Source organism: Macaca mulatta, chromosome X (genome assembly GCF_049350105.2).
Source record: "Macaca mulatta isolate MMU2019108-1 chromosome X, T2T-MMU8v2.0, whole genome shotgun sequence".
Taxonomy (NCBI): domain Eukaryota; kingdom Metazoa; phylum Chordata; class Mammalia; order Primates; family Cercopithecidae; genus Macaca; species Macaca mulatta.
Genome location: NC_133426.1, coordinates 104,702,898 through 104,728,571, shown reverse-complemented (window position 1 = coordinate 104,728,571; position 25,674 = coordinate 104,702,898). Strand labels below are relative to the sequence as shown.

The 25,674-nt window shown below is 38.8% G+C and overlaps 1 pseudogene; it reads right to left on the bottom strand.

Moving 5' to 3' along the window:
* LOC100427880 (nck-associated protein 1 pseudogene) overlaps nucleotides 1-25,674 on the bottom strand; it is a 199,114-nt pseudogene that overhangs the window by 130,450 nt on the left and 42,990 nt on the right.

The following is a 25,674-nucleotide window of genomic DNA, read 5'->3' as shown; positions in this document are numbered from 1 at the left end:
TTTAATAGCATAGAAATATACCCAACTAATGAACTTGATCATCATTTACTGAGTTTTCCCATTTACTGTTTTTCCCCCTTCATACTAACTCTGTAAAATGTAAACCTCTACTGCCCTTTTGTATTGAAAAATGTCAGCACAGGATCCCCAAGGCCTTGCAGGGAATTAGGAGGTTGTGACTGGTTGCTAGGTTCCTCACTGTTCTCCTTTCAAAGCATCATTCTTTATTCTGTCTTCCTCCATCCTATGAGAAACCAAAGCAAGCTTGCTCAGTAGGGTTCCTCGTGAAATATCAAGAATTCTGCACTAATTAATCACCTCACTCATGCTAGGTCCACATAGGACAGACAGGAGAAAAAAGCGTAACAACTTTGTTTTCTGGCACACCATTCTGTCACATCAAGATTGGTTTTTGATATACCCCAAACCCTATTTTCACACTCTGCCCATAATGCTAAAATATAATTCTGGCCTGTGTAAGCCAATATAAAAGTGATAGACAAATAGAGTACCGAGGCAAAGAAGCTTGGAAGCAAAATAAAATAGTATTTTAGTATTTTGGCCCATCCTACTTCCATAAAGGACTTCAGGCAATCAAATAAATAAGCAGTCAGTAGTTGTAATAAATTACATTAATCGTTAGCAATAATCAAATGAGAAGTAGCCATCACACCACCATTTCTTAAAACTTTTTTTGCTTGATCTTTAGTTTTAAAAGAATTAGAGTCCTGCAAACTCTTCTCAGGTTCAACATCTTGAATAAGATGCTAACTCAAAAGATTAATACTTGGCTTTTTATCTCCGTAACAGTCCGATGCCTTCAAGCTTTCTAAAATGAAATTGAATTTGAATAAGGATAGTACTCCTGAGGTCTGCAAATTGTCACTTCTCAAAAGGTTTCTTCTCTGTATTCCATATTCTCTTTCAGAAGCCTATATGACAGATAATTTAGACCCAATTCTAAGTATAAGATGTAACATGCATGTCAAAAATTTTCTTTTTAAAGAAACTGATATGCTCTTCAATTCCCTTAGATATAAAGAATATCTACATAAAATGTATTCACAAAAGGTGTTTTGACATGGTAAGCATGGGCTTTTGCAAGAAGGTAAAGAAAATGGCCTCTCTTCTACTTCCCTTACCCCCAGCAGGTACCAAAATGGGTACTAAATCAGTTACCTTCACCATCTGTCCCATTACTTATTATGTTGCACTGTAATTTATTTATGTATCTGTCTCTCCCACCAGACTCCAGGAATAGGTTGAGGGCAGAGGTTGATTCCCATTCATCTTCATTTCTCTGGCACCTACCATGAAAGAAATTCTGTGACTTGTTGAATGAATAAATAGGGTCTCATTTCAGTTTTGTTAGAGGCCAGACGTACAATGTGTAACACAGTGCCTCTTACATAGTAAGTGTTCTTTAAATGTTAACTGTTATTTACTATAATGGGGTCAGATGGAGCTGTGCTGAAGATTTCTACTGGCTATTAAATTTTTGGGAATTTTAAAAGCTGATTAAATTATTGGTAATTAGAAATAAGCAATGGTGGGGGCATTTACACCATGGAAATTGGCAAGCATTTAACTTTAAGAGTAATGTGTTACTATTCCACACCCTCACCCCCAAAACCAGTTGTTAATCATTCAACAGCACACCACTGAGGTCAGATAGCATACTATCCTGGGGCTTGAATACCTCCAATTAGTATTAATGTGTGTACATATGATAAACTGTACATATCATGTGTGTTCAAACCAGGAGATTGAAGAGAAGGAGAAAGAAAAGGAAGCATATAGGGAAAGTGAAGTAGTCAGCCAGCAACTAAGTGAAGCTCCAAATCCAACCGCTCATCGCTAGTTACTTCCCTTGGACAACAACCCACTTATAATACAGAGTCTCCTAGAGGGCTTAAATTTGGCCAAGAAGAAAGAATTTGCTGATAATCTCAAAAGTGGCAATTCAATAGCAACCATTATTAAATTTACAAGAAACTGAATTCATCATAAAAACCTTCACAGCCAGGCACTGTGGCTCACGCCTGTAATCCCAGCACTTTGGGAGGCCAAGGTAGGCAGATTACCTGAGGTCAGGAGTTCGAGACCAGCCTGGCCAACATGGGGAAACCCCGTCTCTACTAAAAATATAAAAATTAGCCGGGCGTGGTGGTGCACGCTTGTAATTCCAGCTACTCGGAAGGCAGAATTGCTTGAACCCGGGAGGCTGAAGTTGCAGTGAGCCAAGATTGCACCATTGCACTCCAGTCTGTGTGACAAGAGCAAAACTCCATCTCGAAACAAACAAACAAAAAAAACTTCTCAAGGTATAGTATTAATGACATAAATATTTTCTAACCATTAAAATTCTCCATGATGAACCAGGTTACCTTGAAGGTTGTGAGTTCTTTGTGTACCTTAAGAATGTTCACATTGAAATTAAATGAAAATCTTCAGAGATATTGCAGAACGAATTCTTACCAGCAGATCCTCTAGCAACTTGCTCTTCAAAGTCTCATCTGCAGACTTCTCAGGATCCACTCCAGACCTATTGAATTAGAATCTGCATTTTAATAAGATCCCCAGGTTATCCAGATGAAAATTATTGTTTGAGAAAGCTTTGCTCTAGATCACCTCTAAGGTCACAGCTACCTCTAGGATTCTTGTGCCTCTATCACTTGGATGAAGACATACAAGTCGTGCATATATTTTTCAGAAAATAAATGTCAGAATAAAATGTCTTTACATTCAACTTCAGATACAAGTTCCAAAATAATCTCAGTATACTTACCAATGGACAAAAATCAGCAAGATGAAAGTCAAAAGCCAAAGTATGAAATCTATGTTTAGACAAGTTCATGAAAAACCAAAAGAATCAGGGCAAATCCACAGGACGAAGGCCTGCAAAAGCATCTAGGTGACTGACATACAGGCATTTCATCCCCTATCTTTCTGTCCTAGATTCTGAGCTCTTTTCATTTGCTCTCATGGGTTTATATTACTTTATGAGTTTTCTGAACTCACTGCAGGAATATACAACAGCTTCTTAATTAGACCATTTAGTAAGATCCTCAGTTATAACAGCATCTGTTTCTTCTGGGCTCTTCCCTTCTTCCTTCTGGGTCTGGAATAGAGCTCTGTACCAAATGAGTGCCCAATCAATGCTATTGACTGACACAAATTATTACTATCATTTTAGATAGTGCCTTCATTTCTATACCTTTCCAGTGACTACAAAGTCTGCATAACACAATAAAACAAATCTGTAAATTATTTATATTGATAAGCAGTATATATATTAATTTTATCAAATCAATTAACTAATATACTGCTATAATTTCTAAATAATTGTCTGCAACTAATATTTTTAAACTTTAAACTATAAATGTTTCCCAAAAAGTGATCATATCTATTGACCACCTCTCAGGACCATGGCGTCTCTTCCTGATCTGTGTTGGGTAGAACAGGGTTGGAAAACTTTTTCTGTCAAGGGTCAGACAGTAATTATGTTAAGCTTTGTGAGTCATACAACTGCTGTCACAACTACTTAGAAGCAGCTATAAACAACATAGAAATGAATGAATGTGGCTGTGTTCCAATGAAACTTTATTTACCAAAACAGGCAGACCCCAGTATGCTGACCCTCGAGGTAGAAGATTCTGTATTATAAGAAGCCAAGGTCTCCTTTTGCACTTATTCCATGTAAAGATTGCTCCAGTTCACATGAATTTGCCCTCTTTTCAGCACAGGCACTGATAGGGGTATTCTTTGTCCAATATAAACCAATGATGAGTACAATCCAAACACATGTGTTGACAAATTGTTGAAAGAAAGACACGGTTGCACAAGGGTGTCTTTTGTTTCCATTTGTCTTTTTTTTTTTTTTTTTTTTTTTGGTCTTTCTGAGACAAAGTCTTGCTCTGTCAGTCAGGCTGGAGTGCAATGGTACGATCTCAGCTCACTGCAACTTCTGTCTCCCCAGTTCAAGTGACTCTCCTGCCTCAGCCTCCCAAGTAGCTGGGACTACAGGTGTGCGCCACCACACTCAGTTAATTTTTGTATGTTTAGTGGAGATGGGCTTTCATCATGTTGGCCAGGTTGGTCTCGAACCCTTGACCTCAGGTGATCCACCAGCCTCGGCCTCCCAAAGTGCTGGGATTGTAGGCGTGAGCCACCATGCCTGGCGCCATTTGTCTTTAGCTCTATTCATCTGCTTATCTTTCTCTATCTGATTCCAGAGGAAAATTCACACACCAAAAACTCTTCTTTGACTCTAATAATGGAGATGGGCGGGCACATGAGCCAAGGTTGAGTTAAGCTGCAAAAACAAATCTAGATTGAGAAGTTCAGAGGCATTTTTTTCATCCTCTATCAGTCATGTAAAAGGAGTGACCAGTTAGAGAAAGCAACCCTGCCTTATCTCAGGAGGACCTAACTAATTCCCCCTAAATCTATTTAGTTCCAAGTCTGTGGGATTCCTTCTCATGACACTATTTCCCACACTAACTTATTTAACCAATTTGAAGAGGATTAAGGGCTCAGTTGACACTTAGGGAATGAAAAACATGTTCTGGCAGCTTTGAGCAGTACCCTTATGAGTTAGAATGTCAGATAAAGGAATCTGGGAGCTGTATCCCATTTTGAATTCAAACAGATATCAGAAAGGCCTTAAAGGTTCTATTTTACTTTGCAAATTGATATATATCAGAAGATAAGAAAGACAAACAGTCCTCATCAATGCAGCATTTTTGCAAGTTTAATCCACAAGTTCACAGTTTCTTTGACCCTTATGAAACCGCCTTTGCAAAATTATGATTGAGACAATGAAAGGGTTCTAACTTAACTGACTCCATCTTGCTTCTAGCCTCCAAGCTGTCCTTGTTCATTCCTGGACGTAGGCTGAACTAACTTTGGGAGAAACTTAGTTTATAGTTTATAGTTTAAACAAAGACAGTAACAGCCCTTTCCCAAAGCAGACCTCCTTCTTGCCTGGGGACTAGATCGCCTTTGTAGGACTAACATTAACCACAAGATTAGAAATTAATGGTTTAGGAGTCATGCAGCTGGAGGCTACAAGATTCTGACCCTCTCTAAACTACTCCTGAGATCAGTGCTTGAGATATTTTGCAGCCTCTGCACTTGATGGATCAGCTGGCACCATCCAGATCAACAAACTGGTTCATCTGATCTTGTGGCCCCCACCCAGGAACTGACTCAGAGGCAAGAAGACAGCTCCCACTCCCTGTGATTTCATCTCTGACCAATCAGCACTCCTGACTCATTGGCTTTCCCCCACCCACCAAGTTATCCTTAAAAACTCTGCTCCCCAAATACTCGGGGAGACGGATTTGAGTAATAATAAAACTCCAGTCTCCCACACAGTCGGCTCTGCGTGAATTACTCTTTCTCGACTGCAATTCCCCCGTCTTGATGAATCGGCTCTGTCTAGGCAACGGGCAAGGTGAACCCCTTGGGTGGTTACACTTATGGTGCTCAAGATTACTTTGCTTCTCCCAGAACACTATGTAATAAAAAGAAACTGATCAATGAAGAGAGACCTACCCTGCATGTGAAAAGATAGCTATGGGGAAATATAAAACAGTTTTATTTCATGGTTGAGTCTATCTAATATTTTTCCGATATTTTAAATTCAGTATTTTTACCCTGCTTAAGACAAGACAGGAGAAAAACCCCTGTATTTTAACTTTGGAAAGTATACAGGAACACTGATTTTGGCTTTGCTCTAGAAGAGATTTAAGGTTAATTTATTTATTTGACAAGAGCGACAGTACAGAGTCAGATAATCCAGCTGTTATAATTTTGAAGTAAGCATAAATGTGATTTAGAAGCATATTCATGTTGCTATGCACCTGCTGGTGAAAGATAGTAGTGAAATCCTCAGCAAAGGCACCAACTGCGGTAATCTTAATGAACTGGAGCCTGAAAACCATCAAGAAATAGCCACAACATCTGCAGTAAAGAGAGCAAGCAAGAGAGAAAACAATGATAAACAGGGAAAATGTTAATATTGTTTATTCTTTGCAAGACATGCATCAGATACCTCCTCCAGCTTCCCTCCTTAAACATACAAATGAGTATGGGCTACTACCTCTTTCATGTAAAGTGAATGTTGAAGAGAACCTTCAATCTCATTGACTAATTCAGCTGCTCCTTTAAATTGAATTTTTATACATATGGGTACACAAACCAATCTATATGCAGAACAATTCTTTGAACAGCATGCAAACGGTTCGGGATTACATGCTAGGTATCACACAAGTGAGTTTTCACAGCACAAAAGAATGAATTCCTTATTGTGGCACTTGAGATAACAATACTAAAGAATTTCGGCTCAACTTTAAATTGCTCCCTCCAACTGTTGTAGTTTTCTCAGTAGAAGTATTCTTAGAAGTATAACATCCTTCTTAGTTTCTGCTTTCTTTTACCAAGTACTAATCGCTCATCTCTACTAAAGAATGGCCCATCCATCCTTTCATTCATTGAGTCAGTCAACAAACATTTATTGAATAACTATTATATCTCTAACACTATCTTAAACATGGCAAATAGATAAATATGGCCTGGTCCTCTAAACATTACATTCTTCATAGGTATGACAACTATATACAGAAACTATTCATATCAAAAAAGAGAGAAGGTGAAACACATCTCTAACTTGGGATTTTTTTCTTTCAATCCAACAAATCTCCTTTTTGTCACTATAATATATTGACCTTGAGTTTTGGTTTATTTAGGTGTGTCCCTGAGAAATTCTTATCAGTCATCTTTCTTGAAAAGATATTATTACTAATCCAGAGCCTGCCATTGTATGTAAGGCACTGATTACCAGAGTGGAGCAGGCAGAAATATAGAAGTGGTCTGAAGGAATCCCTTAGCAATGATGCATGAGGATGGAAACAGTTAAGCCTCAAGGTTTCTAATAACATTTTTATTGGTGCACAATGAAAGTTTCAGCTGCTGATTCTGCCCCAACTCAGTTGCCCAGGGTTTTGCCAATAAGTGGAACCAATGAGGGAAAGAGGAGACAGGAGAGAGTCTCTTTAAATATTACAGTGTTTTATTACCTGAGCAGGTTTGACACACAACCAGCATGCACTGGTATCTGATTGCTCAATATTTTAATATCACCCTGGGTCTAGGTACCAAATATAAAGTGCATAGAGAATTTGAGTTTTAAAAACTATGTCACCTCTGAGATTTCATCAGGGAGGAGATGCCTCCTGAGAGGAGCCTTTAAAGGATAAATAGGAGCTAGGCTTGCAAAGAGGGCTGAGGGCATTCCAGACAGAGAGGACATGCTCATAAATAAGACACATCATGATGAGTTTGGGTGAAGGTACTAGTATCTCAGTGTAGATGAAGCATAGATTTTGAAATAGAGAGAGGTAGGAACTGAGCCCAGAAACAAATGTACACAGGGCAAAAATTCTTGCTGATTTTATATGGCATACTGTGGAATTGGGACTTTACCCTAAGAACTATGGGGAGCCATTTAAAGGCTTAAGCAAGGCAATTCGGAGGGGTGGGGGAAGTTCCTGTGGTTAAATTTGCATTTAAAAAGGTTACTCAGCCCGCAATGTAGAGAATAAATGAGACTGGGCAAAGGCAGAGAGTAAAGATAATTTTGTATACCTGAGGGTTGGAGTTTTGCTGGACTGGTACAGCAGAAGGGAAAATTACATGATCTTTGAGAAGCCAGTAAGGGACAAAAAGTCTAGAAGAATTGGAGTCGTCAAGGTGGTGGATATCTCACTACAGTGAAGACTAGCTATAGTAGAATTGAGGAGAGTGAGTTGGAAAACTAGAGGTCATAACCAGAGAATGGATTCTTGGAGTCAAAGATTTCATAGGTGGTGAGGTTTCAAGAAATGAAACTGCCTTTGCAAAAATTATAACAATGAGAAAATTGTTGACAGTAAAAGAGATCTTTTACTGTCTAACCAACTCCATCTTGCCTTTAACCTCGAAACTGCCCTTGGTCACTCCTTGTTATGAGACTAGCTAACTTTAGGAGACCTTTAGTTTATAGTTTAAATGATAGTAACCCTTCCCAAAGAGCTAACCTGGCTTTGTAAAACTAATGAAAGGCTACCAGGTTAGGAGAATGAGAGGGCCTTGAAGTCTGCTAAGATGTAGGCATAGTTAAACAATTACCAGCCATTATTCCAGAGGTCAGAAGATTTGCAGCTTTCCCAGTTACTCCTGCAAATAACATCACTATTGTAGAACATAAAATTGGCCTTTTGAGATGTCTTTTCAGACTTTTGCATTTCTGATGACTGGCTGGTTCCACCCAGACCATCTTCCACACCACTATAATTGTATCCCCAACTGATCAGCAACACTCATTCCCTAGCCACCTGCTCACCAAACTATTTTTGAAAAACCCTAGGCTCTGAATATTTGGGGGAACTGATTTGAGTAATAATAAAACTTCAGTCTCCCATTTAGCTGGCTCTATATGTATTAAACTCTTAATTGCAATTCCTCTCTCCTGATAAATCGACTCTATCTGAGCAGCTGGAAGGAAGAACCCCTTGGGCAGTTACGGTAATGAAAATGTCTACCATGTAGCCAGAAAAGTTGAATGCAGAGTTACAGGTTGAGGCAGACAAAGAGCAAGGCTACAAGTGATTCACAGTTCTGACTGTATTAGAATAATCTGTGGTGGTTTTAGACATTCCAGAAGCTAAGGCCCCCCACCTTGAGAGATTCTGATGCAGTAGGCAAAACTCAGAAGTACATACTTTGAAAAACTTTTACAGATGTTTCTAGCGAACACTGATTTGGAAACCCCTGAGGTTGGAAGGACTATCCAAACAAACCCTGAAGTCTCCAGATGACAGCAGAATTTGGGAAGAATGGAAAGCAAAGTCTTCACGGAAAGTAAGATAGTGAGGAGAAAGTCAATATGTAAGGGAGCCGAAGAGAAACTGATGGTGGCATAGCTAGAGGGCAAGAACTTCAAAGGAGCAGGGGTTTTTGCTGGAGGGTGGAGGATTTAACTTAGCATCAGCCAGCAAAGGATGAAGGTGTAAACCTCACCTCCCAACACTAGCTTTCTTTAAATTGGTTTACATAGCACAAAGTTGTTGGCATATCTCCAGTTCACCACCGGCATTTCCAAATTTTGACTCCACTTTATTCTGTGAAGAAATGGCTTCAGGGATGTTCTCGTATTCTGAAGCCCTACTTTCCACTTTTCAGAGCTCATCCCTTCTTAGATATTTCATTCCCTTTTAGGTGACCACAGCCTTCGCAGAGAATAAAGTGAATCTTGTGAACTTGAATCCAGAAATTTTAATATACAGATTATATTCTATAAATGTCAGTAGCTAACTTCACTTACCTGGTTTTCAAGACATTTGTGTGAATGAGAATCAAGTGCTATTTGATCATGTAAATTAGATCATTTGCAGAAAAATTGAATACAATGGAATACATTATACAGCATTTGGACCAAAGAAAATTCCAAGTGACTGTCTCTAGTGGTAGTAGTAATATGAATAATGGTGAAGTCAAACAAATAAAAAGCATCAAGTTTTGTTCCTCTAGTGCATTTTATTCCTCCTTCTCTTTTAAATTGTTTCAATTATAAAAGTAAGGCAAGCTCCATGTAAAAGTATTAGATAATTCAGAGGTATCTAGAGTAAAAGTAAATGTCATCTTTCTACAGTACCACACCCAACTTCCCTCTCCTCATGTGCATTTCTTTCCAGAATGTCCCTATGCACTTACAAAATGAATGCATGTATGTATATATGTGTTATGCATTTTTATACAACTTCTCTTTTTGTTAGCAATATGTCACGACACAAATATCCTTCCATGATAATACACATAGATCAACCTCACTCTTTTTAGCATCTCTATAGCATTTAATAATGCACAATATTTTTAAACAGATGCCCCCTCTTTTTTGGATGCCTGTTTCAAAGGACTTACTGGGGCAGAAAGTCCTTCACCAAAGAGACATCTAAGCAGTCCTTTAGTGTTCACCGTATGTCTGTATGGTTTTGTTTTCTTATATTTAGAATCTTTCATCCTTCTGGAATTTATTTTTATGTATGATATGAGATAGATAGGGGTTCTGATTTTCCTATTGAAATAGATAGCCAATTCTTCCTATTAAAAATAAGTCTTGCATAAACCTTCTCATGCACCTTTTTGTGTGCATGTGTTAATATTTCTGCAGCATATGTCCCTAAAAGAAAAATTGCTAGATCAAAGAGCATGCACATTTAAAATGTTGAGAAATTATTGCCCAAGTGCCTTTCAAAATAACATTTACATTTCCACAAATATCTTGAGTACCCATTTCCCCCATCCTCTTGCCAATTGTGTATATTATCAACCTTTTTCATTTTGCAAGTTAGCTTATTCTCTATGTTGACAATTCTCTCTTTGATTGCAAGAAAGGCTGAGAGCATCTTTTCCTATGTTATTGGCAACATTTCTTTCTTTCTTTCTTTCTTTTTTTTTTTTTTTTTTTTTGAGACAGAGTCTCACTCTGTTACCAGGCTGGAGTGCAGTGGCACGATCTCCACTCACTGAGACCTCTGCCTCCTGGGTTCAAGCAATTGCCTCAGCCTCCTGAGTAGCTGGGACTACAGGCGCACACCGCCATGCCTGGCTAATTTTGTTTTTGTTTTTGTTTTTTGTATTTTAGTAGAAACGGGGTTTTACCATGTTGCCCAGGCTGGTCTCAAACTCCTGAGCTCAGGCAATCTGCCCACCTCGGCCTGCCAATGTGCTAGGATTACAGGCGTGAACCACCGCGCCTGGCCACAACATCTGTTTTAAAAAATTTCTTGCTCATATATATTACCCTTTTTTGGGCAGGGGGTGGCTTCTTATTGATTTATAGAAGGTCTTTATATATTGCAGATATGAACTCTGTCTATTATTTATCTTAAAAAATATTTCCTCAAAAAATGCCTGTCTTTTAATTTTGCTTAGGATGTCTTTCATAATACTGAAAGAAGCTTTTACTTTTCATTTTGTCAGATCTTTCCATTTCTTTCTTTATGGATTTTGGCTTTTGTGTTCTGTTTAAGAACACTTTCCCACACTCAAGATTATTTTAAAGATAGATATTCTTTACCATTCAGAACATAGACACGGGCAAAGATTTCATGACAAAAACATCAAAAGTAATTACAACAAAAGCAAAAATTGACAAATGGGAACCAATTAAACTAAAGAGCTTCTTCACAGCAAAAGAAACTACCATCAGAGTGAACAGGCAACCTACAGAATGGGAGAAAATTTTTGTAATCTACCCATCTGACAAAGGTCTGATATCCAGAATCTACAAGGAACTTAAACAAATTTACAAGAAAAAAATCAAACAATCCCATCAAAAAGTGGGCAAAGGACATGAAAAGACACTTCTCAAAAGAAGACAAGTATGTGGCCAGTAAACACATGAAAAAAAGCTCAACATCACTGATCATTAGAAATGACTCAACATCACTGATCATTAGAAATGCAAGTCAAAACCACAATGAGATACCATCTCATGCCAGTCAGAATGGCGATTATTGAAAAGTCAAGAAACAACAGATGCTGATGAGGCTGTGGAGAAATAGGAACGTTTTTACACTGTTGGTGGGAATGTAAATTTGTTCAACCATTGTAGAAGACAATGTGGTGATTCCTCAGAGATCTAGAACCAGAAATAGCATTTGACCCAGCAATTCCATTACAGGGTATATACCCATAGTAATATAAATCATTCTAATATAAAGATACATGCACGCATATGTTTATTGCAGTACTATTCACAATAGCAAAGACATGGAATCAACCCAAATGCCCATCAATGATAGACTGGATAAAGAAAACGTGATACATATACACCACGGAATACTATGCAGCCATAAAAATGAATGAGATTATGTCCTTTGCAGGGACATGGATGGAGCTGGAAGCCATGATCCTCAGCAAATGAACACAGGAACAGAAAACCAAACACTGCTTGTTCTCACTTATAAGCGGGAGCTGAACAATGAGAACACATGGACACAGGGAGAGGAACAACACACACTGGCACCTGTCGGGGGGAGGAAGAGCACCAGGATAAATAGTTAATGTATGTGGGGCTTAATAGCTAGGTGATGGGTTGATAGGTGCAGCAAATCACCACGGTACATGTTTACCTATGCAACAAACCTACACATCCTGCACATGTATCCCAGAACTTAAAATTAAATTAAAATTTTTAAAAAGATAGGTATTCTTTTACATTTTATTCTAATATGTTGTCACAGCTTGAGTTCTCCCATATGCAGAATCTGAGACAAACTTTAGCCTTCTGGATTTTTATTAGTGTTCTTGGGATCAACACCTGTAAATTGGAGGAAAAGGAAACAATTAGAGGGAGAAGTTGAGCTGCCATGCTGAGCCAATGACAACCTCAGCCTACCTCATGGGCAGCTCTTCAGTTGAGCTGAGATGACCATGCCTATGTATTCCTGCATGTGATCAGTCATTGGCTGTGGACTGGGAAGGGGTGTGACCTTGGGAGAGGCAGCTTTCTGCAGCTGAGGCCGGAATCTTCTGAAGACCATCTACTGACAGCACTCGCAGCAGCTGAGGCAGCAAGTCCTTCATCAAAGAGACATCTTAACAGTCCTTCAGTGTTCACCACATGTCTGTATGGTTTTGTAAGAAATATTTAGAATCTTTCATCCTTCTGGAATTTATTTCTACGTATGATATGAGGTATGTGGGGTTCTAATATTCCTATTTAAACAGATACCCAATTCTTTTTTTTTTTTTTTTTTTTTAAGACGAGTCTTGCTCTGTCGCCCAGGTTGGAGTGCAGTGGTGCAATCTTAACTCCCTGCAACCTCCGCCTTCCTGGTTTAAGCGATTCTCCTGCCACAGCCTCCCAAGTAGCTGGGATTACAGGCACACGCCACCACACCCAGCTAATTTTTTGTATTTTTAGTAGAGACGGGATTTTGCCATGTTGGCCAGGATGGTCTCTAACTCTTGACCTGAGGTGATCAGCCCACCTCACCCTCCCGAAGTGCTGGGATTACAGGCATGAGCCACCGCACCCAGCCAGATACTGAATTATTTTAACATTCACTTGGTAGTACATTGTTTCTCATTTCATTTTAATATTTTTTTTGTTCAAAAAACAATCCTGTCAAACTACTCATTAGTTTGAAATCTACTGGTTTGGTGTTTATGATATCTCAGATACAATGTGGATATTTTCTATTAAGTCAAGAGGAAAATATGTTTTTAAAAAATGGAAGAATCTATTAAATCAAGAGCTAAAGAAAAAAAGTCTCTGTCAGTGAAGATTTTTTATCTTTAGAGTCATAAATAATCAAAATAGGAAGGGAATATAGTACATATTTTCCAGTCTGCTCATTTTCCCAGATGAGAAAACTAAGACCTAAAGAGTGGCAGGGATAGATTAAGAACCAGAACATAAGGTTCTCGATTTCCAGACCAGTGTCATTTTCTCTTTACTAGGTTTGGTTGCTTCTAATGTATCACTTTATAATATAGATTTGTGAAGCCTTTTAATACTTCCATTAAAATATCTACTTGTTTACATTCATTTATAATTTCGAATATGTCCTCTAGTTGAAAATCAGAAAGTAACATTTTTTTAGGTAATAATTTTTAATATAGACTCTTTACAAAGCTAAACTGGCCTCTCCTCTCATCCTCCAATTATTTGGAATTAGTAACAAAAACTTTTGTATTGGCCGCACACTCATAGAAACCAGAGTCATTAGCAAGTAGAAGGCATACAGACGATACTATATTGCCTTGTAAGGATAATTGGAACTTTACTGATAAAAATCAATTTTTATTGGCCCACTTACACTCCATAATAAGGCCACTGTGGCACTTCCTGCTCAAGGCACATAAGTGAGAGTTAGTGCGTATTTGATTTTAATAAATACTGTCTGTGGGAAGCCCGGACAGGAACGAACAGATGTTGGAACCATATGATAATAGTGTGGCAGTGTTAAAAAAACCTGTGCATTTATACGGCACACCTGGTGTTTATGATACTTTTGCAACTTTTATAATGACAGCATCTGGCCCTTTGCTGCTGTTCTTTAATTTTCAAATACCCAGGATCTTATGTCTCTTGCAGTGTAGACATGTCCATCAGGAAGAAAAAAAAGGAAGTAAACATGTCATGAATCTTGCAGAGAGAGACCACTGCCTCTCTACAAGGAACTTGCATTAAAGTCATTAGTGAAAATTTAAAATATGAGGAAACATTTAGATCAGCTTTTCTCAGCACTTCTTAACAGGCAAAAAGGATTTACTCAAGGATTCCTTGATAATCTATCTGCACTACAAATTTTCCCAATATTTAAATTTGCAATAAATAATTTATGGGTAATATCTGAAATAAATATAGCACCATAGGATCTATGTTATGGCACTTGCATTCTATTTGATCCAAATGTTGTAGGTTGAGGCAGATGGAGATAATATAATTTGATAACTAAAGTTTAATTAAATTTTGTGATTTTCTCTGAGATTCAGGATATGTTCATGTGTTAAAAGATATCAAATGTAAAATAGTTCATCTAAATTTTCAATTATTCTAATGAGTAAATCAGATTAATAGAGTAACACACCCAAAAGCTGAGAAAAATCATTCGACTCGCACATATGACTTTATAGTAAAGTTCATTTAGTAACTCTCTAACTCTTATGGGGTCTTCTGGACCAAAACTTCGAGGAAATTTCAGAGTAGGGAATAAGGTCTGAAGTCATACTCTCTGAAGATGACCCCAATTTGGGCAAGACATTTTTTTCAGAAAATACATCCTACTTGGATTTTGTCATGATGAACCTGCCAGAGTTTGTAAGATATCAGACTTACATTAAGACTTTTGTAAATTGGATAGATGTCAGTGACAAAAAAATCCTTCAGATGACAACCTGAAACCCCTAAATCAGGGGTAGAAAACATTCAGTGGGCCAATTGATCATGGATTCTTTCTCATTGATCACCAGAAACCTTCAACACAGGGCCCCAGGAAAGCACTGTCAAGCATTCAGAGTTGGTTTATGAGAAAATGTATTTGTCATCCACATCCTTAAGACATGGTAAACATAACCCAACTTCAGTGTTTATAATATTTGAAATGCAATTACTATTACAGTTGAGTACAGTTTAATTTGTTGTTTCAGAGCTAAGTGGGCCTCAGAAGAACGATGACTTGGATAATTAGAAGCAGTTCCAAAGACACCTTCCCCACCAAACATGTTTTTGCCCTCACTTTAAGCTGAATTTTTCCGAAAAAGTGATTGTGAAATCTTAACCATTGTCATATGGGATCAAAATGCTACCAGAACTTGGCTATCTTGACCCATAGACTTAGCCAGGCGCCTAATTCAGTTATTCCTGATTTAGGTGACATACCATGGTGACTATGCGAGATGAGAAAGGGCACTGATTTTAGAACATTGAGCTTTTTGGTGTCAGTGCTCTGCCACAAATCTCTATTTTATATCTCTATCTTTGAGCAAAAAGGCAAACTTCAAATGTTAAATACAGATAAAACTAAATGAATCAACAAATTCACTTTATTTTTGAGTAACGTAAAGAAGAAACATAAATATGCATCGTATTTGGGCCTTCTCCTTATGGACTCTGAATTGCTTTAAAGGTATCTACGCCAATTCTTTAGCTTGGGTTCCCCCAGGAACAAAATCTAAAAGAAAAGTTTATGTGTGAGGAAGTTTCCTTGGGAAAGTGATACCAAGAACAGGAATGAGGGACAGGGGCATGAAACAGGGAAGGAGAGAGAACCAGTTCAAGTATACATGACCAGCTGAGCCACCACTATGGGTACTCAATCATGTAGGCTTATCTAATTAGCTTCATGAAATGCAACCCAAGACCATCCACCTAAAAGGAAGGGAAAAGCATTTAACCAACAGCTCTGCTCTCCATTGGCTAAAGATTGCCTTACAGGGTACTAATTTTCCCTACCCTACTTCCAGGTTGCTCTTGTTTGAATGTCAAATACCCTGTTGGAGCATTCCTCACCAAGGAATCAGAGAAGCAAGAGGCATTTGTGGCTGACCATAGACAAGGCACTGTTTGATGGCGCCTTCATCAAAGCTGCTCAAAGCCTGCTCAGTCACACAGGTATGACTCGTTGGGAGATGAAACCAGAAGATTCGAAGTGGTGCATAAGAAACATCCAATATACCCTGTAAAAGTCCTGTCAATAAAAATTATTAAACTATTTTATATTGCAGTGACAAACAGAAGAGCAGTTTGTTTTTTTTACAACCATTATTTTTTAACTCTCTCACATAATTTAAACCTGAACTGTAAAAACTTGCTCCCCTTTCAATTAGTATTAATGAAATAATGCCACTGAGATTGGTTACATGATAAGCACCATGGAACTGATGAAAAATTGATTTTTTTATTAGTGTTTTACCCTTATTAGCAAGGAAATTCCACAATCATGCCTTTACACATAATTTTGAATAAGCAGCTTCTCATAATTACGAAATATAGAGTTATGAAATCTAATTTAAATAATTCCACTTATTCTCTGAGGTTTTTAATCACATCTATGATTTTGTTCAAGACCAAAGTTGAGAGGTTTACCTTTTGTGAAAGAAGACAATTTACTCATCAACAAAATCTTATTGGTATCATAATTGCTAACATGTCTATTTCCCTTTCTGGCATTGATTTGAAATATTTTGAAATAATGAAATTGTTAGAACTTAACTTTGTGGATCTACTTCACAGTACTCCTACTTAGCCCATTTGCCAAATCTACCCATGCATATATCATGCATATTGAGAATGGGGGAAGGGTTGAGAGTGGAAGTGAAAGAAGTTCATTTTTCAAGGCTGTATTATTAATACCTGCCATTTACTAAACTCTCAAAATGTGTTAATCGCTGTGCTAGATAAATGTTTTTTCATATATTATGTCATTTAATACTCATCAAATAGGTATCCTCATTTCACAGATAAAGGAAACTGAAGCTCAGAGAGGTTGAGTAATATGTCCATGGTCGCATAGTCGTAACTGATATAGCCAGGATTCAAACAAGTGTGTTTTACTTCATTATTCAGGCTGTTATTCTGCAGTGTGCTGCCTTTAATTTGGATGCCTGGAATGACCAGAATAGAACCTATAAATCTCTGTATACTGAATCCATTCAAAATTTGGTCCTTTGGTAAATGTCTGTAGCCAAGTGTCTGGAAGAATGTGTCACCGCTCCCTTCTTCTGCAGCTTAGAGCCATGGACATCCTGTCAAACTTGGCTACCAGGTACTGTGTTTTTCCTCTCAGTTGCAGTCATACCACATTGCTTGGCTTTGTTCTGGAATGATCTTAGATCATTCCAAGCAGCACATTATTCCCAATAAAATGATGAGAAAAAAAAATCACATGTCTATTCATCAATTTTTCATCAAGCTTACAGATGTTCATTTGTAAGGTTTTTCATTAAATTTCTAAATATTACATTCTCAACTGCAATAACAATTTGAAAGCTTTGATGCCATTTGAGCCTCTTTCACCGGAATAACCCACATAACCTCCCTATTCACATTAAGACCACCATCATCCCCATCCACATTCTCGAATGCTGAATTGAATAATATTCATTAATATTAAATCTGTCCATTCTTTTAACATGACCCAGTAGGTACACAGGAACATAAGGACATTATTATCCCTTATTTCTTATACTGCAAAAATGACCCAGCCTAGGCAAAGTAGGTTAGAGACAATATTCTGCGTTCTTTATTTCTAGAGCCATGTGTGGCTTCACTTGGAAGCAACCACATTATCTCTGCCCCAGTCTCAGCAAATGTTTCTCTATAATTGGTAATGCTTGACCAAATTAGCTTGTATGTCATGAACCAACACTACTGAAAAAGCATGGGCTTAATTAATTGACAGGTAGAATATGCCTTTGTACACATCCTAGTTCTTGTTGGAGCAGTGTGTGTTCAATGGGTCACCACATCAAGACAGAGGTCAAATCTTTCATCGTGTTTTGCTTCAAGTTTCCAGTTGACATATGATACTATTTCGTGGTTATAAGAATGATTAAAGCACTATAAAAAGTGTCTATAGCAATACAGATGCTCCTCAACTTACCATGGGGTTACATCCTGATAAACCCATTGTAAGTAGAAAATACCATAATGCATTTAATACAGCTAACCTACCAAACATCATAGGCTCTCTCAGCTTACCTTAAATATGCTCAAAACAATTACATTAGGCAAAATCATCTAACACAAAGCGTGTTTTATCATAAAGTTTTGAATATCTCATGTGATTTATTAAATACTGCCCTGAAAGTGAAAAACAGAAGGGTTGTATGGGTACTTGAAGTAGAGTTTCTCCTGAATGCATATCACTTTCATGTCAGAAAATCTTAAGTTCAACCATGGTGAGTCAGGGACTGTCTATAATTAGCTAACTATACATCAGAAGAACAAAAGACAATTAGAAAATCTGCTAGACTAACTAAGAAGTTTTCCTCTGGGATTGGTTAGGGTTCTTTTGCTTTGGCAGGCTGTTAATGTCACTTCCTCAATTGAGCAATGGGCACGTGATGGGAAGAGTTGAATTACCTACATGTTGAATGTGGGGATCAAGATCCTTTGTGACAGCTTGCAAGAGGGAAGAAAAAGAAATGCTTTTTGGAGATATCCATGTTGCTGTCTCAAATTCTTATGTCGACCACTGGGCCATGGGAGGCTATGATCACTGCTAAGTCAAGGCAGTCTAGCTATTGTCGCAAAGGACTCCGATATACCAATGCCTAAACAGAATAAAGATTTATTTCTTATTTACCACATAGTCCAAGTAGGTGATTGGTGGGAAGCATTCTACAGTGCCATTCAGGAGTCCAGACTCCTCTCACGATGTGATCTGCCATCCCCAGCACCTCAGAGACCTCCACTGTAACCTCTGTTTCTGGCTGGGTGACAAGAGAAAAGAGAGAATGTGGAAAAGGTTCACCTGTTCTTACCTGCCTCAGACAAGCCGTGACACATCTGGCCTCCTCTCACATTCCAAAGGCAAGAACTGGTCACATGGCCCCACCTAGATGCAAGAAGGCTAAGAAATGTAGGCCAGTGATATGCCCAGGAAAGGAAAGGAAATGAGTTTGCACCCGACACAATCAAAGTAAGAAACACATTCCAAAATGATGCACTATTGCAGAACCTGTTTTTACTTTGTAATACTATCAGGAAATTCCATGACTTTATTTGTAGGTTAACTTGAGGTTTACTTGTTGCGTTTTTTTAAATTTTGTGTTTATTTGTTTATTTGGTCAGTCTCTCAAACAAAAATGTACTGAGTACAATGACCATGTCTGTGTCTTTCACTATTACATTCCTAGAACCTGGCATAGTGTCTGGTACTTCATGGGCACTTAATTAAAGAGTTGCTAAATGAATGAATGCCAGTGCTAAGGTAACAAAGATGAGGGAACAACTTTAATGGTTCCTTAATTCTGAGATGTACTATAGGATAACAGATTTCAGTAGAGTGGGGGATCACCACCATAATAAATATACATATTGATAAGACAGATCCAGATTTCAAAAATATTACTCTGAAAAAATCTACAAAAAATCATGATTCTAGCTGATGCGCTCTGAAACGTTTCTCTGAGGATGCATCATCTGAGCTAATGGCAAGATGACATTGTCAGGTTAAAAAAAGTTGGGAAAAGACATTTTGGACATGGAAAATAGCATGCACAAAGACTGTGCAGCTTCCTTCCTTTGGGAACAGTGAGCAATTTGGCACAGTTAAGTGAAGTGTGCTTAAGGGGAGCAACTGGAGATGAGTCTGGAAAGGCAATGGGGTGTCATTGACAAGTTCCAAGAAAAGAATTGACATTGTCAAATTTGTGTTTTACAAAGTTTATTCTGGCAGCAGTAAGAAGGGTATATAAATAAGGGAGGTCTGAACTGGAGGAAACTGGTTATGAGGCTATTGGAAATATAGGAGGTGAATGGAAGGGCAAGTATTTGTTATATATCCCAGCTCAACAAAATACAGATAAGCTATCTCCTCACTTTCCCACAAGACAATATGAAAACCCACAGTATAATCTCTTCTTTACAAAGGATAATTAATATAAATGTAAAGTGTAGAAAAAGCACTTGTTGTATAGACTTATTTGTTGTAGACAATTTCTCATAACATCAAATTAGCTTGAACATCTTGTGAAAAATAGAAATCGCTTTGTTATACATACCTCTTTTTATTTTTATTTTTTTTTAATCTTTTTAGACGGAGTCTTACTCTGTCACCTAGGCTGGGGTGCAGTGGTGTGATCTCAGCTCACTGCAACCTCCACCTCCCGGGTTCAAGCAATTCTCCCACCTCAGCCTCCCGAGTAGCTGGGATTACAGGCGCATGCCAGCACACCTGGCTAATTTTTGTATTTTTAGTAGAGATGGCGTCTCACCATGTTGGCCAGGCTGGTCTCGAATTCCTGACCTCAGGTGATCCATCTGCCTTGTGCCTCCCAAAGTGCTGGGATTACAGGCGTGAGCCACCACACCCAACCCTTGCTACCCTCACTCTTGCCTCTCAATCATGTGTCTCTCCAAAGCACAGGATGTGGATGTGGATGTTTTCTGAAGTTCCTTTATCTATGCAGACACCAGAACCACCAAAGAGAAACACAATTGCCTTTGATCTTTTCTTGAAATCATATTAATCAGAGGAGATTAAAATTCATATCACAAAGAAAGAGACTGAAAATTAAACACCACACCTAGGGTCCAGCAAACTTTATCCCAAACCATTGCTTGTTTTCCCATCCCATTCAATTTCCAAAGAGAATCATTCACAAAATGATGTCTGCCCCCTGGGTTCATTCATTCTCCCCTAAAAATTATTTACTCCTATACCACCATCTCCCCTTCCCCTAGGAAGAAGGGTATATAAACATCTGGACCTCACTGGGATTCCTCTATGCCATGCACATTAAAATAAATGTGTATGTCTTTTTTCTCCCCTTAATCTACCTTTTGTTGGTTTCTTTTCAGCAAACTTTCAGAAGGTGAAGGGGAAGCTCTCCCTTAGCCCCTACACTCGTCTAAGTGGCATGGCAGGAAATTCAGCCCATTTCACCCAGTCAGTCTTTCAGCATTATCTCTCACTAGACATTATTTACTTATTTATTTATTTACTTATTTATTGTAGAGATGAGGTCTTGCTATATTTCCCAGGCTGGTCTTGATCGTCTAGGCTCAAGCAGTCTTCCCTCCTTGGCCTCCCAAAGTGCTGGGGTTACAGACCTGAGCCACTTCATCTGGCCAAGATCTCATCTCTTTAAAGTTTGTTTCCTAAGCCACGTGCAGGGGCTGAGGCCTGTAAGCCCAGCATTTTGGGAGGCCAAGGCAGGAGGGTTGCTTGAGCCCAGGAGTTCTAGACCAGCCTGGGCAACATAGTCAGACCGCATCTCTATTTAAAAAAAAAAAAAATTAGCCAGGCTGGTGGTGTACTCCCATAGTCCCAGCTACTCAGGAGGCTGAGCTTGAAGGATCACTTAAAACCAGGAGGTTAAGCCTACAGTGAGTGGGCTGTGATCACACCAGTGCACTCCAACCTGGGCAACAGAGTGACAACCTGTCCAAAAAGAAATTTAATTTTTTTCTTTGTCAGCAATGGAGTAATTATACAAAGTAAATTAATAGCAATCATGTCTTAAATGCTACCTTTACCATATGCTTTGCTGTGTATTTTTCTCCCGATTTAGTAGTACCGTAACGGTATGTCCATATGATCCCCTCTTTAAACATTTTTTTTCTTTGTTTTATAAAAGTTAGAAACAATGGTTCTCTCTAGGAGAAAGTTTCAGTGAAATCTCGATTTTCAAGCATTTCCAATTTAGTGCACACAACTTTATTTTCTTTTTCAGTGGGTGTTAATACTTTGGATTCAATCTTCTTGCCCTGAACTTTTATTGAGGTTTCAGCATTTTAAAGCCTTTTTTCCACTCCCACACATCTAGTTATTCTTGGCCCATAACCATTTCATTTGGAGTCTGGCTCTGTTAATTTTTTGTTAACCTCTGAATATCACTACAAACATTCTTGCTTATTCTTTCTACTCAATTGCTTTGGTGCTGTGAACCTTGATTGTATTAAAAACATTGGCTCCCTGCACTTCTGACTTTTTATGCATGTATGTGGTTGTGATAGAAAATCCTTTAAGAAGTTCTTGCATATTTTAAGAGACTTTTATTTTGTATTTTGTTTCTTTATTTGACGAGGTGGACAAAGATCACCTCTTCTGTGCAGTTTCTCCTCTGTTCATTAAAAGTCACTTAAAACATCAGTCTTGAAATCATTTGGAAAGTAAAAATTGCCTCTATATTTTGAAGCATCTGCATCCTTTGCTAGTAGAGTTGATAAGACCATTACAAAAAGCATGTCCTGCTTCCAATCTTTAGCAAGGGCCACCTCCAAAACCACTGAATTCTACTCAGAAAACACAATACAATCTTCTGTACTCCATCAACATTTCTGCGATATGCGATATTGCCTTGGACAAGTCTATGGCTTCATCATTTTCAATTGCTAAGCAAGGGGAATAAATGCATCCATAGTATTCATATCCTGAGCTCATGAATTGTTTTGCTTTACATCCTGGAGAAAAAGCAACATGCCAGGCCCCTAATTTAACTGGGCTCAACACATATTTATTGAGTGCCTACTGTGTGCCTCTAACTGGATACATGGACTCCATCTAATTCCTAGAGGAGATACATGAACTCCATCTAATTCCTAGAGGATATTTTAATATTGACGATGAAGATAGGAGGCTGGGTGTCGTGGCTCAGCTTGTAATCCCAGAACTTTGGGAGGCCGAGGCAGGCGGATCATTTGAGGTCAGGAGTTCTAGACCAGCCTGGCCAACATGGCAAAACCGCATCTCTACTAAAAATACAAAAATTAGTCAGGCATGGTGGTGTGTGCTTGCCATCTCAGCTACTCGGGAGGTTGAGGCATGAGAATTGCTTGTATCTGGGAGGTGGAGGCTACAGTGAGCTAAGATTGTGCCACTGCACTCCAACCTGCACTCCAGCCTGGGCGACAGAGCAACACTCAGCCTAAAAAAAAAAAAAAGAAAAAAAAAAAGATAGGAAAAAGTCTGGGCTTCATTTTCCTCATCTAGAAAACATAGAAGCTGCTGGAAATTTTCAAATTTTCTAATTTGACTGAAAAGTCAATGTTAATCTTGCTTATGTCTTTGTATTCAACAAAGATAATTTCTAACATTTGGGGCGGGGGCACAGAAAGCCTAGCTCACAAAAGACCTGAGCTACTTTAAACAACAAACCGAAGGAAGGTGAAAATGCTAGTATTTCCTGACCACCATCTCCCAGATTCACCTGAGCCATCCTGTTACAGGTAATTAGACAGGCATGAGTGGGGCAGGGCAGAAGAGGGCTCTTCTCCCCTACCCACTAGGAATGTCAGGTGATGGTCCGACAATTATCACATTGCCTCTCTAAAAATGATAATTCAGCAGCCGGTGCCAGGATGCAAGGAAGAGACAAGCTCCTGATGATCCACAGCTGTTAACATTAAATTGTTAATTGAATGCAGGCACCAGTGGTAAACTACTTCCAGGGCATGTTCGTAAAGAGATAAAATGGTGAAGTATGAGCTTCCAGAGACACTCCACCGGAAAAGGGAAGGAAGCCTCAGGCGGGCATGTGTACAACTTCCTAAACACACTGCGCATGCTCACTTCCCAAGGGTAAGGAGGGCACTGCGCATGTGGGCAGCCCACCCTAAGGGAAAAAGCATGGGAAAGAAGCGAGTCTATAAAGCCCTAGGATCACAGTTAAATGGGGCAATTGACCTTCAGGCACTTAACCTTCATGTGCCCGCTTGGGTCTCTTCCAAACGTACCTTCCTTTCTTTCCTGTTCTAAAGTCTTTTTAAATAAACATCCACGCCTGCTCTGAAACTCACCTTGGTCTCTTCTGCCTTATGCCCCTCAGTCGAATTCTTTCTTCTGAGGTGGCAAGGCTTGAAGTTGCTGCAGACCCGTACAGATTCGCCGCCAGTAATTCAGATACTTTCCACTGGTAACAATCCAATTGTAGATGAATATGTGGAAGCTGTTCCCCTGCTGTGATGGAGGACCCAGTAATTATCCATCCATTCCTGTCTGCTTATTTGGAATAATCGGGCAATCAAAGAAATGGGTGGCACCTACTCACTGGCATCTTTACCTCTCCTTCACACTCCATCACATCTTCACCCACACCTCCCCATGAATACACATATATTTGTATGCTCACTTTTGCCCAAAATACAGGGAATGGCTTCCAGTCATATAGGCAGGGCTTTTGTTTTGCAATTGCTTAAAGAAAGAAAAAGGTTTTATTGGGAGAGGGGTGCTGGGGAGGACATAGTGAAAGACCCAAGAGCTGGAATGAGCTCCATCTACACTAGGTTCTTTGGACTGGCTTTGATGTTCCTATATAGAAAGGAAGCTAGAGGCAGAAGATGAGGAACAACATCTTTGACATAGACAATGGCCTTATCGTTATGGTCTATAACAGTACTGAAGTCCCTAAAGGATATTTTAAGAGGAGAGGATATAGACAAATGGGAATAGGAGAAGAAAAATATAGAAGACCCCACTCAGTGGGAGTAGCCAATAGATTAGTTTATAGGCACATGTGAAGCACTCCTCCGGGGACTCTCAGAAATAACTGGGGAACATTTGTAAGTTGCAAGGCTGAGACTCTGCTTCTACACAGTTGGAAGTTTGCGAGTCAATGAACAATTGGGTTACAGTTGGTAAAGCTTTTCCTCATATTAGCATACAAAACACAAGGTCTAGAGAGCTATACAACTCAACATGCTTTGGTCTCAAAAAGAATTTAGGCTTCTAACTAACCACATGGCCAGAAATACAAAAAGGAATGTTAACTCTCCAGCCATTCCTTCTGGAACCCAAACCTCACCGCACCCTCACCCCAACACATATGTACATATATCTAATCTTGTTTAATATAAAAACAGCTCCCAAGGCTGTATTGTCTTTGTGTGCACCCATACCCCTCCACAACTCTCCCTATAGTCGCATGCCCCCTCTCCCATCCAAAATGCACTTGCTCTTTTGAAACATTTGGTTTCTGCTACAAACTTAGACCTTTTCTTCATAGCCTGCAGGAAGAAGAATATTTCACCATTCAGTTTCTCAGTTTGTTTTAGCACCCTCCAAAGCCTCCTTTTCATCCCTTTCTATCTTCTTTCTACACTCCACCTTGCTGGGAAGTGCCTAGTAACTTAATTCCTCTAGGAATGAAAACTCTTGCGTTTAATCCTTTAGGGGATTTACATTTGAATAAGGGACAATCCCCCAACCAAAAGAAATTATTTCCTCCTGATGGAACTTGGGACTTCAGCAAAAGGTCCTACAGAGTGGGGTCTTGCTGCCAAACCTACCACTTAACAGTTTAGGGTTGAGAAGGATTATTTATTTGGTAGAACATTGGGATTTAAAATTCTCACACCCCACTTTCCCTTTACACTTTTTCTTAAATTCCATTTCCTTACATATCTTTCCCATACTTTTCAGGGAGAGAAGCATTTTCCAACGGTCACAATAA